This window comes from Crinia signifera, chromosome 6, assembly GCF_055691185.1.
Source record: "Crinia signifera chromosome 6, ASM5569118v1, whole genome shotgun sequence".
NCBI lineage: Eukaryota > Metazoa > Chordata > Amphibia > Anura > Myobatrachidae > Crinia > Crinia signifera.
In genome coordinates this window covers 229,877,463-229,894,618 of record NC_139222.1, presented here as the reverse complement: position 1 = coordinate 229,894,618, position 17,156 = coordinate 229,877,463, and the positions used below count along the sequence as shown (strand labels likewise).

Below are 17,156 nucleotides of genomic sequence, written 5' to 3'. Positions count from 1 at the left end.
CAGCCACAGAACCATTATCAATGGATTTAAATTAAGTGATTCAAACTTGCAGAGGAGGAAAAGGTGCCCCCTTGGGAGCAGGTGCCCGGTGGCAGATGACTCAATTTCCTCCCAGAGTTCTGCCTCTGATGCTTAGTGCACTGTTCTCCTGGCTGATGTGTTTTTTGGACTACTCCAGGATAGGGCACCCCACCCTAACCTTGTATATATATAAATATATATATAAATATATATATATATATATAGGCGGGGGGTATAGCGCGGCACTCAGGGCGGAATGAAATCAAACAACAGGAGCCATACCTTGCGGTTGACGTTTCAGCCTTACGGCTTTTATCAAAACAGCTAACATGTTAGCTGTTTTGATAAAAGCCGTAAGGCTGAAACGTCAACCGCAAGGTATGGCTCCTGTTGTTTGATTTCATTCCGCCCTGAGTGCCGCGCTATACCCCCCGCCTGCATCCAGCGTCCAGCGCAGCTGCCCGCTCAGCGAAGGCACCAGGCACCTAAGACGCAAGAGGACTGGAGTGCCGGCATCGCCCTGTACCTATATATATATATATATATATATATATATATATATATATATATATATATATATATATATATATATATATATATACATGTGTGTGTGTGTTACAATGTAATGTAATGTTTTGTACGTCTTAAATTGCAGATCCTGCTTCAGCGCAATTTCCCTCAGTACACCTGCAGATGTAGAATGAGTCTATTAAACTTAATGCTTCTTACTTTTATGTGCTGTACATCTAACCATTGACATTTACATTAACTGATCTTGGCACCTCTTTCTAGAGATCATTTTACTTGAAATGCTGAAGCAGTAATGTGCTAAGCCAGCAAGGCACAAGCATTACATACTTTTCTCTTTTATTTAGTAAGAATATAAATAGAGAATGTTATTCCCTTATTATCATACAGTATACATGAATCAGTGGTGACAATTTTCACATCATGTTTTTGATCTACAAATAGAAACTTCACCTTTTGACAGATAAATTGACTAATGTATACAAGCATAACATTAAGGTACTGTATTTTCAAAAGCAATGCTTAATAATGACTGAAATAATAATTTATCTATTTATTAACATTGGCTTAATCTCTTTAATGAAAGGTGATAAGTAGACATTCTATTATGGGAGTGTTAAATGGGAGTTTTAAACAAAACAGATACTGAGAGATGTACTCACAGTAAAGGGGACAAGTGGCGGATTTAGGGGGGGCACACAGGCACCCTGTCATTTCTGAAAAAAATGTTGTCTTCCATATTCAGCCGCCGCCGGGCATGCAGGGCTGGCCCACCCGTTGAGCTGCCACTGTGAAGAGCTGAAAACATTGACAGTCAGGCAGAGATTGACAGCTGGGCACTCCTGATTGGCTGCTGGACCGCAAGCTCCAATTGGCTTGCGGACCAGGAAGACAGCAGCACAAAATTTCAAATAGCTGGGACCTGCAGTGCTCTGAATACAGCCGGCCAGCCTCCCGCTTCTGATGTCACTTCTGCCAGACGGCGGCTGTTCCCCCTCCCCCCGTTACCACGAGCATGTATTCCCACATGTCAACGAGCATGTAATCCCACGTGGCAACGAGCATGTAATCCCACATGGCAATGAGCATGGAACCCCTGGCAATGAGCATGGAACCCATGGCAATGAGCATTAAACCCTTGGTAAGCAGAATTTATGTTGCATAATTTGTAATAGGAAATTTGGTGTTTGGCATAAAACGCGCCTTCGGTAAGCAATGTACCTGTTTATGGAACCTATTGTGAATGTTGGGTTAATCCGTGTAGCAAAACGTGAATTTTGTCTCAATCTGTATGGTATTATATGAATTTTAGCTCAATCCATGTGGCATTATGTGAATTTTGGCTCAATCCGTATGGTATTATATGAATTTTAGCTCAATCCATGTGGCATTATGTGAATTTTAGCTCAATCCGTTTGGCATTATGTGAATTTTAGCTCAATCTATGTGGCATTATGTGAATTTTAGCTCAATTTGTTTGGAATTATGTGAATTTTGGCTCAATCCGTGTGGCATTATGTGAATTTTGGCTCAATACGTGTGGCATTATGTGAATTTTGGCTCAATACGTGTGGCATTATGTGAATTTTGGATCATTCCAATGAGCATCATGTGTAAGGGACAAGTATAATGGAGTCTACTATTTTGTTGCATAATGTGTAGAAGTAGAATATGGTGTGGTAGTACGTTACACTCAAGGACATGTCCCCTTTTGAGTGGTCACGCACAACTACATCCTTCACTTTTGACGCCAAGGTGGGCCTATTTTTTATCCCATTCCCACCCTCTCTCTGCTCTCCTTCTCTCTCTCTCCTCTCTCTGAGCACTGCGTGCATGCGACTGCACTGAGCGATCTGAGCAATGCTAGATCACTCAGATCGCACGGCAAGATCGCTCAGCACAGAGCACTGCACAGCGATGTGTGCTGAGCAATCTGTCATGGCCAGTGTTCTCCGGTGCGAACACTGGCCATAAACTAGATTGCTGGATATTAATCACCAGGCGATAGCGACGCCTGAGGCCGCACATTTCTATTAGCCCCTACACACGGAGCGCAGTAGAGGCATTTTCGAAATGATCTAGTAGTTACATCAAATGCCCTGAAATCGCGCCGTGTGTAGACCCCATTAGATGTTACAACACACAAGCAGATGATCACTGATCTAGCAGCTTAATGGGTAATAGCTGTCATATTACTGAATTTCAATTATATTTGTAACTGTACGATCTGGAGCTGATTAAGTATTATGAGTGCCCAAGGCCAGTATATTCCTAGTACCCCCCAATCACTACTGATAACCATGTTTATGTACAAAATGACAATAACAGCAGATACTTGCATTCCAGAGACCACCCATTCAACACAGAGAGTATCCTACTGACCAAGATACAATACAGAGAGCCTCATAATCACTGCTACAAAATATGTAGAGCAAGGTGAGCACAAGGGTTCAGGGGAACTACAAGGAAGCACATTGTTGTGTGCTCGTCTATTTAGTTGTGTGTTGCACCCCAACCCCCGTGGGGATGCAGTCAGCATCCTGGCGGATGGAATGTCAGCAGGCGCAATACCGATGCCGGCATCCCTTCTACCACCAGGAGACCGGCGCCAGAATGCAGGCATCAGTTAGGATGCCGGAATCCCAACTGCCAGATAAGAGCTGATTGGCTGTCTGTTTATCTCCAATTTATCACTTTTTAAACCTTGATACATATGGCCCTAAGTTGTACTTGCCTACCCTCCAAGAAGCTGGGGGAGGCTTGTGATTTTTGATCATGCAGTCTAGTCGGCAGCTGTCTTATAATCTGCCCACTTCCTTGTGAAGCAGGAAGGATGGTGTAATAATTACCAGCTATTGTGGTTCCACAAGCAAGGGACAGGGCAAAATGTATGTGATTCTCATAATTTAGCTCCGCTCCTCACCACGGACCTGTGAATCGTGGGTGTGTCCCTGTGATGGTGGGCAGGGCCTAATGATGAACCAGTTTAGCCCTGAAGTGGACTGCCATTTCTCCTCTCCGAGGAAAAATGAATAAAATGTACGTTGATAAATGAATTGAGGTGTATGATAGAAATCAAATGAAGGGTTTAACTGTATTGGCCAACATAATGCTGGGGTAAGTATTATATCAGCTAGATCAGCACATAATACAGTTATGAACAGGGCCGGTGCAAGGCACCGGAGCGCCCCAGGCGAGTCGGGGTGGGGGCGCCCCGTTGCCAGGGGGGGGTACCTGTCCTGCGGCGCTGTGTATTTAAATCTGGCAGCGGAGGCAGCGGGGGTCCCTGCAGTCCATTAGAAATCACGAGCGCTATCCGCCGGGCTATGCGGAGGCGCTTCTAGTGTGAAAACACTGGCAGCACGCTGATTGGCTGAGATCAGCGTGCGCCGTGCTGCCAGAGTTTTCACACTAGAAGCGCTTCCGCATAGCCCGGCGCATAGCGCTCGTGATTTCTAATGGACTGCAGGGACCCCCGCTGCCTCCGCCGCCAGATTTAAATACACAGCGCCGTAGGACAGGTACCCGGGCGGCACAAAATGCCGCCCTCCAGTGGCCGGCGCCCTAGGAAAATACCTAGATTTGCCTAGTGGTGGCGCCGGCCCTGGTTATGAATGCTATGGATACCTGCTTGCACCCTCTGTTTATATAATTGTTGATTAAGTGCTGTTTTCTATCTTGTTTTACAGAAAAATTGGTATCCCGGACGGATTGGTCAACTCAGCGCAGATCTTAATACCATTGAGAACCTCTGGGAGGAGTTGGAGTAATGGGTGCAATCCAGGATGGCTCGACCTTCTTCAGCATCAAACTGGGTCACTGTACTTAAGGCAGAATGGCAAACACACTTATAAAATGGAGATCACCTCCTAACTGTCTTGTCACAGGCTGTGTTTGAAAAATGACAGGTAGGAGCCGACTGGTTGGTGGTTCATCACTCTCCATTTTATAAATTTTCAGACCTAGTACATCTCTTCCAGGGTGGCATGTACCAAGCAACTGCGGCACATCCCACCACACATCGCAATTGTACTAATCGCATATGTACTAACATATGTAATTAGTATCGCAAGGGGCAGCCCTTTGCGAAGCAGCCAGCGGGGAGGTGAGCGGGTCTCCTTGGTTCTCTCCCTCCTGATGTGCCTGGCAGCCTCCTGCGCAGATTGCTGCAGGGACTGCTGCCAGACTGCGCCTCCTCCTCCCTGCACCCGGAAGAGGTGCAGGGAGTAGTAGGAAAACAGGGGGTCAGAACAAAGTTATGTAGCAGCGCTTAATTGGGACAGTGAAAAAACAAATTGTTTGGAAAATTGGATGATCTTTACAAAGGGTTTTATTAATTATGGACAAGCTGTCCGTTATACTGATAAAATAAGCAAGCAAAAAATGGCATGTACATACACAATGTAAAATACAACAATTATAATAAAATATATAAAAGCACTCTGTCTGCTGGATTTCATATAAGAACTTTGAATGAAACAATGATTAATGTTTGAATGTCTGGTATAGTTACCACTCCTTGCGTACTGGTGTATACCACTAGACTCAGTGGTTGTCCTGTCGTGGGTGGAACGAGCAGTATCCGATGTATCGGGATGTTCCCAATTCTGAGGGAGTTGAGGGAGGGAGGTTGTTGGTCGGTGGGGCCCCAGTGGGCTGATGGAGGGCGATGGTGGGAGCACACAGCCAGTGATGTTGGGTCCACTCTAGTGGGTGGCCTGGAGTGATGGGAAATGTTCCGTGGCCACTGGAGGTGTTTCCAAACGATGGTTGTCACTGATCGATGTTTAGAGCTGTGAGATATGGTCCTGATGGTGGGGGAGAAATTGTGGCTCTTAATTAGCCTGACAATGGGCCCATCTGGGCTGGAATGATTGGGTGCCTCCCAATAGCTGGGGGGGGGGGAGGAGGAAGGGGGAAAAAGAAGTCCTCGCTGTGGGTCACCGTATCGGACAATTGTAGTGAAGTCCACGGTCCCTGGGGAGGGATGGTTCTTGATGATCCCCAGTGCAGGGTGAGGTTTTGGGGTAGGTCCAGAAACTGGGACAGTGTCCAGCAAGGCAGAGTCCAATGAGTGGTGGGGTCTCCAACGCATTTCGCTGCTTCCCACAATGCAGCTTTGTCAAGGAACCAGCTATTGGGAGGCACCCAATCATTTCACCATGGCTCCCACCATCACCCACTGGGACCCCACCGACCAACAACCTCCCTCCCTCAACTCCCTCAGAATTGGGAACATCCCGATATATCGGATACTGCTCGTTCCACCCACGACAGGACAACCACTGAGTCTAGCGGTATACATCAGTACCCAAGGAGTGGTAATTATACCAGACATTCAAACACTAATCATTGTTTCATTCAAAGTTCTTATATGAAATCCAGCAGGCAGAGTGCTTTTATATATTTTATTATAATTGTTGTATTTTACATTGCGTATGTACATGCCATTTTTTGCTTGTTTATTTTATCAGTATAACGGACAGCTTGTCCATAATTAATAAAACCCTTTGTAAAGATCATCCAATTTTCCAAACAATTTGTTTTTTCACTGTCCCAATTAAGCGCTGCTACAGAACTTTGTTCTGACCCCCTGTTTTTCTTGTATCCATCGGGCCTAACTAACCCATAAGTGCAGCTGCCTTTGCTCAGTATAGCGCCCCTTGGTGGACACTCCCACACAGTGCCCACCTACCCTTGTTCTTGCAGGTAGGAGTAGGTCACTGGTGCAGGCAGCACAGCAGGAGACTGTCCAGACAAAAGTGAGGGGGGGGGGGGGGCGGTGGCAGACACAAAAAGAAGCCCATAGATTTCTGTGGGGTTACGCCACCTAGAGCGGTAAAAAACATTTTCAGTTTAGTACATCCTGTCCCCAAAGCATACCTCCCAACTTTAGCGCGGCCCAAAAAGGGGCGTGGTTTATGTAAATGAGGGTGCTGCATATGCAAATATCAGCGTCTATTCTGTCAGATTGGGGGGGACTCCCAACTGCCCCCCGCAGCGGGACGCCGCCGGCTGTTGGAGGGACGCGGGAACGTCCCCAAAAACCGGGACGTTCCCGCATTTAGCGGGACAGTTGGGAGGTATGCCCAAAGAGAGGGTCAGGTTAGCCATAAATTTACTTATAACCTCATGTTACGCATAAATCAACATATCCGAGAATGACCTGACCAAAATTATTTAAAAAAAGTTCTGACACGCTGGTCGGTAGATGATAGCAACCAGCTTTTTCTGTGTTGTCAAGTGTGGGAATAAGCTGAGTGACAGGATTGTTACATGTGTGGAAAGCTTTACACTTTCTCAGATTGCGATGCAGGGCTACTTGCCCACTACTAATAGACAGCGTTATGAAGAGCTACATGATCGGTTACATGCCGATAGAACTTCGGAAGATCACCCATCTTTCACTTGTATTTCATTTGTCCTTATTTTATAAGAAATCTTAATTTCAGGGTTTGTCGGTTTCCTGAATTTCTGTCAGTATACTCCAATATCTGAGCTGCGGTTAGCACTGAAACATTTTATCTGAATTTGAATAATACACATTCAAACCTTTGGGAACCATTTACTATTGATTTATCAGCGTGTGCATCTTGTATTGCACCGACATTTGAAGCCCAGATGATATACACACTCCAAAGCATGGATTCTCCATTCAGCAGTAGACTAATGCTGATAAGTAGTGCATGGTATATTGGAGAGGGGTCCAAAGATTCTTGTCTGGAAAATAAATTCTAAATTACACTATAGGCACCAATATTTGCTAACTATGGGGAATAAAACCTTGGGAAGCCTGCTTTCTAGGAGCTTTTTATTCCGTAGAAGACTGCAGCCTTTTAAATTAAAAAAAATGGGGGAGGGGGTGCTGCATCCTGCATTACACAGAAGATACTGCCTTTGGTAGTTTTGAAGTCTCCTCTCTGGGAGAACCCCAGAGAGGAGACTGTCAGCAGCACTTCTGGAGGCAGGACCTGATGTAGACGTCATCAAGTCCCGACCCCAGTAATGCAAATCCCGCAATTCACGGGTCTTCCAGGACTAAAAGGGCATCATTTGCATATTTAGCCCCACCTCCCCAGAAAAGCTGCAATTTGCGGCAATTTAACTCTGCCACCGGGGAGATGCTGGGGGGGGATCGGTATCTGGGAGGATTGCCACCTTTCCAGGGGGCCGGTAGGGGGTATCGGTTTTCGGGAGCCTCCTGGCCATTCCGGGAGTGTAGGCAACCCTAAAATACAGTAGGTAAATGTAGAAACTACTGCTTCTGAATATTTTCAGGGATGAATTGCCTTTGGTCACAAGTGTACAGAAGATTTTCTGTATCTAAAAAATAAATGGGGACTCCAAGGAAGTGCCCGTGCATATTGCCCCCCCCCCTCCGTTTCTGCAAGCTGAACCATACAGCAGTCTGATGCAACTGTATATCGGATTAGATTTCCAGTAAACCGGCTATATTGTCAGAATATATCCAGCATCGCTGAATAATTTATCAGCCATGATTCAAACTGGCGGTCAGCCATTTTTTAGGAAATGTAACTGTGTGTTTGGGGCTTAATTTACAACCTGGATGTTTTTTAAAGCAGCTGTGATAGCTCAGGAAGCCAATATTAGCTGTGTCGGTGTCCTCTGAAGAGACCTAAACATACCAGCGCCACACACTTCACACGCCAGACAGAGTGACTGTTCTATGGCCAGTAACTGCAACAGTGGACAAAGCAACCAGTGCAGGATGGAAAAATAAGCAGCCCTGGACCAGTTGTGTCAAAATTCTAAGACATTTAAATATCATCATCAAATATGAACTAGTAACAGGACCAACACATCAGTGGCATATTTATAACGGGTGCATCCATTTCTGCAATACTTACCTATCCATACGTCCCAGGTTGGCGATAACAGTGCTTGCACAAGTCACATCTTGTGCAGTCGAAAAAAATCACCCCTGCAATACTTTAATAAGACTTTTCTGCTTTGGAAATTATCTGTGGAGAAATGTAACCAGAAGACATCAGTGGTATCTCTGTGTTATATGAATGATGAATGGGCCTGACACTTTATTTATACAGAAGTAGGTGAAAATGTTAAGTTTATCCTGCTTTTGTAAAAAAAAAAAAAAAACTATGTGATGATGAAATATCCCTTAGATACATAAATAACAAGCTAATAGGACTTTATACGAGGTGCTACACTAGGAACATTTCCAGAACACCCTGCCTACATAATTATTGTTACATACTATATAGGAACCTTACCATTAACACACAGATCAGACCTCCCAACTTTGAGCCTGTGGGAGGAGGGATGCTTTGCGTGCCTGAAATTTTGGGGACATGGCCTCATGACAAAGGGGCATGGCCTATCGCCGTCAAGCCACACCCCATTTTCGCCACTGTGGGGGCATGACTAGCGGCTCTGGGAGCTGGTGGCTATGTCCCCAGCCTGGTGGTGCAGTAGAACCTGGCACTGCTGTTCATGTGCAGGTCTCCAGGAACATGGCACGCAATCCTAGGGACACCTCTATTGCACATGCTTGAATCACCGGACAATGGCCACGGCAGGCATTTTCCCAGTGATTTTTGAAGCTGGTGTTTGGTTGTGTGGGCCCACCTGAGATGGCATCATGTGTACTATCACCCACATAACTGCACATGTGGTGGCACCCACATTTAAATGGGAGAAGTCTCTTCTTTAATTGATGGGATCCATAACAGCCAGTGTCTGATGAATAAATGCGATCAACGGATAATGGGATTAATACAGTATGCCCTGCTGATCTGCAATAATCGTGCCTGTGAACAATGGAGGACAGCCACTGAGCATTTTGGGGGTGGTAACCAATTGGTTTTTGGGTGTCTCAGGGGGGCATGGTGTCTGCAAGATTTCACTTGCAGCCATTGCGACACAGAACATGGCAGGGCTGTGTCTAACCTCATGGGGGAATCGCCAGGGGGGACCCTGTGTGCAGGATGGTCTTGTACTGTGCTGTATGTACCCCCGCCCCCCTAAACTCATGCTGAATTAGGCCCAATGTCACTGTGCACTACAATAATTACATGTTTGCAAATATAGGGGAGGGGGGGCATTGATCCCTGCTACTATCACCCAGATACCAGCCTGCACACGTGTGTTGGAACCCTTGTTTGTAAACAATGTCCCTCCTTACTAGTCACTGTGTGGTCACCAGGCAATGAGTAAAAAAAAACAATATGCAAAAAATAAATGGGAGCCAGCACAGTATTGCGAAAACCCTCAGCAGTGAAGCAGTTAAAGAGCATATTGATCAAAGATAAGACACAATCCCCTTAAAGTCTACAAATGACCTTGTCATTTAAAGTACTTAACATCCAGTAAAAACTATCCAGCATAAAATGTAGCGTAAACTAAATCCCACAAAAATTCTGGTCTAAACCAACATATAAATGAAGAAAAAATGTCATGGGAAATAAAGTGAAGGATGACCTGAAATAAAGCAAGGTATATTGAAAGCATTTGTTTATACTTGGTCGGTGGAGGGGTCATTTTTTCCATCGCTTTCACTGAAATGGAAACCCAAATAACATTTATGGTGAATTTGATGTGGTTTCACAGTGAAAATGAACAGGAGCAAAACAGAACCATGAGAGAGAGAGAGAGAGAGAGAGAGAGAGAGAGAGAGAGAGAGAGAGAGAGAGAGAGAGAGAGAGAGAGAGAGAGAGAGAGAGAGAGAGAGAGAGAGAGAGAGAGAGAGAGAGAGAGAGAGAGAGAGAGAGAGAGAGAGAGAGAGAGAGAGAGAGAGAGAGAGAGAGAGAGAGAGAGAGAGAGAGAGAGAGAAGAGAGAGAGACTATAAATAGACAGGCTAGCAGGGAGCTTCATCTGTGTGGAAACTGACGGCATGCTGCAGTGTTTCAGGGGCCACACCCGGCACCGTTCATCAAAACATTTGTCTCAGGTGACCAGGTAAGTAAGCTTACTTGCGATAGTGATTTGAGGCTATGTCTATCTCCTACAGACACCTCCTGCTGCATTACCATTAATGACACTCAATTAACCTGTATAACACAGGTGGTGGCAATCATACATTAGGAAGGAAGTGCAGGAGCAGAGCGATGTGTCCCTCCTGGAGCGGGTCATGTTGGGAGGTAGAGAGGGTCATGTTGGGAGGTATGAGAGGGTCATGTTGGGAGTTATGCTTTGTGGCCTACTTATTAGTGTGAGCGGGCAATGTACAAATGTGGAAACCATAGTTTCCACACGGTGTAGGTAATGGGACTTGTTGGGCCATGTTACCATGGCAGATTCACAAACCCCCCAAAATGAAGGTTTGTGAAGTCTGAATGCGGTCACTGATAGCCATGTTTAGATGGCGTTATTTCCCAGAGCCCCACTGGTTCCTACGGGAAGGAGTTCAAGAGAGATGAATTTGGATGCCACCGCACCACCTACAGATAAAACTGTGTATGCGCAACATTAGGAGCATGTGGCCTCATGCCTAGGGAGCCTGGCTTTACTATGTTATGTTATGTTTTCCATCATTGCCCCCAGCTCCTCTTACCCATGAATACATGCTAATTCTGCTAAGCAGAACAGCAAATTAGAAAGGGGCAGGGCTCCAAACTGACCCCCCATCCATCTCAAGACACTGCAGCCAGTAGGTGGGACAGTGCCTGGAAAACAGGATACCGATACCTGGAGGCATGTATGTGTATCAAACTACCGGGTGTGGATTAAGGTCTGTGGGGGCCCTGGACAACAAAATTGTGGGGGCCCCTACACCCCCCCCCCCCAGACAGCCGCACCCCCCCTTCCACAGTCCCTCCCCCCACCACCACCAGGGGAGGCTGGTACCTGGGCACCGCAGGCAGGCAGGGGATCCCTGCAGCAGTCTCAGCAGTCAGCGCCGGGGTCCCTGCAGCATATGAGAAGTCAGCTGCGGGCTCTCTGCAGCAGATGGGAACTAGTAGCGGTATTGGCTACCAGTTCCCATCTGCCGCAGGGACTCCACCACTGACTTCGCATCCGCGGCAGGGGCCCCTGCGCTGACTTCCCAGCACACTGCAGGGACCCCCTGCCCGCCTGCGCTGCGCCACCTGACCCCGCTTCCCAAGCATGGGGTGACAGGAACACCACACCGGCAGCAGGTGCCTCCCCCTGCCTTTTTCTGTCACCCTCTGCCTTTCCCTCCTGTCACCCACTGCAGTGTAGCATATTGTGAACTTGGGTTGGGGTGGAGGAGGGGGGCCCAAATTATATTTTTGCACCTGGGCCCAGATCCCACAGGTTACACCAAAAAGAAAGCTGGATACTAAATTAGCAGGGGGGGGGGGGGGGGGGGGGGGGGGGCGTGTTAGGGAGTAGTAATGAGTCTTGATAATGAATAGTCCCCTTTGTGAGAACATTTTATCAATCCCTATATACAATGATATTTAAAGAGTAAGGTTTTCTCTTCGATGTAGCATCATACATATAAAAGAAGTCATGATTACAATCTGAGGCATCTGTCATAAAAGCTACATGTTTTACATACCACTCAACATAAAAATATCAAAGGAAAGATAATTACTACCTATATATACAAGCCAAAGGTAAATACTTCAATCCATTCAGTGCATGAAATCATTAGTATTCATGTAATAAAAAGAAAACATCAGCCAAGATTTACCCGACTCCAACGTTATTTAATTTAGCTTTATCGTTATTATGTTTAAATGACACTGGTCTCTTTAAAACACTGACCTCCTTGTTTAATTAGGCATGAAAAGAAACAAAACAAATTTATAACATCAACTTTACAATCTTGCCAAGTAGATTTCAAATGCAAGGCACAATGTAATTCTCAGCTAGCTCTCCAACAAGCAAGCCATCAGATGGAGTTTTTACCATCATAATACTTTGAGGTTGTGGAACAAATTAATTTTAATTGTGCACATGTTATTAGGAGCACGTATTTGGACGTGTGATACATGTGGTACACACGGCGCACTATTTATCATGCCATTATAGAAAACATGCAAGGGCTATTTAAGAAGACAACTGAAAATTCCTGTTATGGATGATGCTCATCCGGTTGATTTTCATTGTCTGAGTTGTCTCCAGATTACAGAGAAAATGAGGCACTTACTTCAAATGAACATCAATAATTTATCAGCAGTTTTAGGAACAGCCGTGCGGAGGAAGGGTACGTTTCTCTGAACTTTCAGATGGATCACTTTTCTCAGGGCTATAGAGATGTTTTTTTTTTTCTTTTGTTGTTTTAAAGACCCAGCTGCCACAAAACGTTTAGGTCAGAGGAATTTCAATTATAGATTTCGACTTCTGTTCCCAGATTTCTAGGAATCTGCTTGAATAGGATTTGTATTATTATAATTTATTATTGTCACTTGCAAAAAAATATATGCCAACAGTTAAAATATATAGTACAAAAGGACAACCACGGGGGCGTAAGTAGATATTCATAGGCCCCATAGCAAAAGTTTGTAAGGGCCCCTATATACCAAATAATGGCGATACATGTATGTAGCAAATATAACTTATAAAAGATGGGCCCCCTTCAGCTCTGGGCCCCATAGCAGCTGCACCCATTGTACCTATGGTAGTTACGTGCTTGGACAAGCATCTAGTGTACAAACCTTACTACTTTGTGCGTATTCATGGTTTGTAAAAAAAAATCATTATCATTTTTATAGTTCTATGTAACGGTAAAGCAAATCTGATGCATGTTTTTTACACCTTTTTATGTAACGTAACATGGAATTCCTAATAGCTCTCATAATGGTTATTAGGTTCAGTGGCGTAGATAGTCTAAGGCAGCCCCCGCTGCTGCTTGGGGGAGCGGGGGCTGCGTGGGCGCCGGAGTGAGTGTGACAGACATTCATCTCTGAGTCTGTCACACTGCACCAGGGATGCGGCCCGCGACGCCATCCGGACCGCTCCGTACTGTGCGCTGTGTTAGGAGCGGAGTGCTCGGCATCCGTCTCCTAGCAACAGCCAGCCCCCGGCAGCAGCCCCTGGACTGTGCGCTCCATCGGCAGACTGACAGCACGCTCAGCGTATAGCGCAGCTGCGCGCCTTCCCCGCTGCCCGTGTCAGCTTCCTCCCGCCTGCAGTTAGACTAGTCCGCAGCGGTTCTCAAGTGATTGCCTAATTCTTGGCAGCCGGAAGAGCTCGGGGATCTCGTGTCTGGGTAGCGCCACCCTGTGACACTGAACTTGTTATAGCTCAGGCTGCCGGATAGTGTCCTGCTGCAGATGCTAAGCCCTGATCCATTGCTGCAGGTGAGGGGACATGATGCAGATGGGGGGGGGGGGCTGTGCTCCTTTCACCTGCTAGCCATGCTGTGTGGGACCTATGCTGTGGGGTGTTTAAAGTTGGAGAAGGAGCAGCAGTATGGGGAGCACTGACCACAGACATTGGTCAGTATGGGACTTGTCTGTGGAGGGGGAACACACATTAAACACCCACTGCCTCTTCCTATTCACCTAACGTTACCATCTGCCTCTCACTGACACTTTCTTTTCATCTACCTGTCACGCTCTTCCTCCCCTGACACCCTTTGGGCTATTTCACATTCAAACACTCCGGCTCCTGCCGGACGTGGTCAGTGTGAGGAGCATTATGATGTTTGGCATAATGTGTTCTGGGCATTGTGGTGTATTGTGTAATGTGTAAGTGGCATTACAGCATGTGGCATATACTGTAGTGTAAGTGGCATTACGGTGTGTGGCTCAATGCGTAAGGGGCATTATGGGGGGGGGGGGGGGCGCCCAAAACTATTTTGGCTTGGGGGAGCAAAATTTATAGTTACGCCACTGATTAGGTTATAAGTCATAAAAAAAAAGTGAATTACTGAATCAATGGCGTTTTAAGAGCCCAAGTGCAGTCTCCATCCAGGCCCCCTTCTCTGTGGCAGCAAGTAGACCCTGGCTTTATGACAGAGTCTACTGTGCATGCGCAGGTCTCCAGGAACATGGAGCTTGCTCGGTTTTCCCAGGGACACCTCTATAGTGCATGCACAGAGCCACATACAATATGCCCATTTAAAAAATGGCATTTAGGGACTCGCTAAGCAGGAAACGACCACTGCTTAGCGAGCCTTGCTGAATCAGGACCCTTGCACACATTATAGATAAGCCCATGGAGTATATGTGACTAATGGAGATGGGAGTGTTTGCTGAGGGTGCTGACATCTACTCAGCCAGATTCAGACAGGCCTCTCCCTTTCAACCTCTGCCTCTCCCTGTCACCCACTGCCATGTTGCATATTGTGAAATAGGGTTGGATAGGAGGAGGGGTGCCCAAATTATATTTTTCCACCTGGGCCAACCACTCACATGTTCTGCCACTGTACCCACAAGAGTATCAGGTGAACTAACCATACTGGGCACAGTACATAGGATGTAGTGGGCATGTTAGAAAATCTTGCACAGTAGGAGTGTTTGCAAAATACATCAGACATAAGGAAGCAGAGGTCAGAGGTTAGAGTCCTGCTGTGGAGGCAGAATGGTGATGTGATGACCATATGACATATACTTTTGTTACTGTATGTTGGCTGTGTTCTTCCAAAGTTGTGTAAAAAGTCCAAGATTCTTTCCCAGTAATGCATAGAACCAAAATCCACAAAGGTAATAGGCAACAACATGCTGTAAGCAAATATTACAAATGGTGCATCCTAGGCACCATACCCCAGCTTGGTTTGTTAAACGGTTCCCAATAACCCCATAGGAAAGTTTCCTGGAAGACACAGAGGGCGAGATGTACTAAGCTTGAAAAGTGATAAAATGGAGAGTGATAAACAACCAACCAATCAGCCGCTACCTGACATTTTTCAAACACAGCCTGTGAGATCGCAGGTAGGAGCTGATTGGCTGGCTGTTTATCACTCTCCATTTTATAACTTTTCAAGTTTAGTACATCTGGCCCTTAATCACTGTCACATATACGATAATCTTGTATCAAACCAACCTAAATTTGGAGCTACAGTAAGTACAATATGGATGGGCAGTACGGATGGGGTAATGGTCAGCATTACTGTCTCACAGCACTGAGGTCATGAGTTATATTCCCAGCATTGCCCTATCTTTGTAGTTTGTACATTCTCCTTTTGCATTGGATGAATCTTTATAATAAAATATGTGCATGCTTTATAAATAACTGGCAATAAATAATAATAAATAAAATCCTCCCTTCCAGTCCCTGTAAGAGCAGCGCCCCCTGAAGTTCAGCGGTGGTACGTCTCCCAGGGGTTGCAGGGCTAACGGGATTTTGAGTTATATAAAAGCGAGTGCAGCCTTTTCAAAGACCTGCACTCAACGCGTCAGTGCCTTCACCCCACCCTGGACTATACCCCAAGCTCCAGCATGGCAAGTCTGAACCAGCCCTGGACCCGATGTATTGGCCTGTGGACACCCTAATTAAGATAGCCTTGCTATTGCTGCACGAGAGCTGATTCAGCATCTACCTCCACAATGCGACTGTAGTTCTATCAGGAGATGGGAACGCCACCCCATCAACCACTGCACGCCTCCAGAGGAAAATCTGGGACCACACACGGCTTGGGATTACAAATGTGGGAATTCCCCACCAGGGTACTATAGGAACGGACATATGCTATATCTTCAGCTGGGCCTTGTTCAACATAGGTGTTTATTTACACTTCCAATTCATGCGGTTTTCTTTTTATTTGTGATTTTTAATGTGCTATTAAATTTATAAATGTTTTACTTATCTACACCTGGTTATTAGCGCAGTTACTTCCTTTGTTTTTCTTTATCAACTTTTGGGGAGTGACATCCGCTTGTCACAGCAGTAACAGTTGCTTGAGGGCCCATCTCATCGCGGAGCCGCCTAGATATCTCCATATCAGGATCATATGAAAGCTGCTGACTTAACTGAGATTTCCAATTTACACCATTCAGAGTACAAATGACAAGGCTGCTAATGGAACATTACACGTGTGGCTTATAAATTGCCAGAAATGACTGCGCTGTTATAAATTGTTTGTGTTCATCTCCTAGCTTTAAATTGTACGTATTACAGAATTATAAACTCAATCCCTGTTTAACCATTCTTAATTTGGCCGTACACTCGGCAATATGAATGCAATTAGGACACTTTTTATGGGATTGCGGCGATCAATCCCATAAAAATGTCAAAATTGTATGCAACTGACAGCAGGTCCGATGCATTGCGCGGTGCCATGCGCATCGCACCTGAGCCTGCGAGTCGCACTGGCTGCAGAAGTGATCTGCTGGATTGCATTTGAGCCAGGCAGGCTTGGCTGGGATCGATTTATCATGCGTGGAAGGTACGTGTACGATATATCACATGAAATCCACCTCCTGGGGCGGCTTAAGGGGGGCTCAGAGCAGATAAGTCACCCTAGTGTATGGGGGCCTTAAGCAACATACTATCACAGAATATGGCCCTGTGTAGTGAGCAACTTCTGAATGATTAGCCTGTTAAACAGCTGCAAAGACAGTCACAGTAGACAGGACATTTATTAGCCCCAGCAATAAAATACAGTAGTTGCTGCAGCTTACCTACGTCTAACAATGTTCCTACTCTATTTTCCAGATGCATAAAGAGCTGAGCTAAGGGAATTATCATGAGATTATAATAGTGTAGGAGAGCA

General features: G+C 45.8%; 1 protein-coding gene and 1 long non-coding RNA gene across 3 annotated transcripts in view; one reads left to right on the top strand and one right to left on the bottom strand.

The window, feature by feature from the left end:
• Nucleotides 1-17,156, bottom strand: part of PRKG1 (protein kinase cGMP-dependent 1) — a 983,026-nt gene that overhangs the window by 940,236 nt on the left and 25,634 nt on the right. The gene's annotated exons all lie outside the window — the stretch shown is intronic.
• Nucleotides 1-17,156, top strand: part of LOC146009069 (uncharacterized) — a 108,287-nt gene that overhangs the window by 89,722 nt on the left and 1,409 nt on the right. The window contains exon 2 of the long non-coding RNA XR_014444609.1: nucleotides 4,239-4,457. This is a non-coding gene — a long non-coding RNA (uncharacterized LOC146009069). The remainder of the gene's footprint in view (nucleotides 1-4,238; nucleotides 4,458-17,156) is intronic.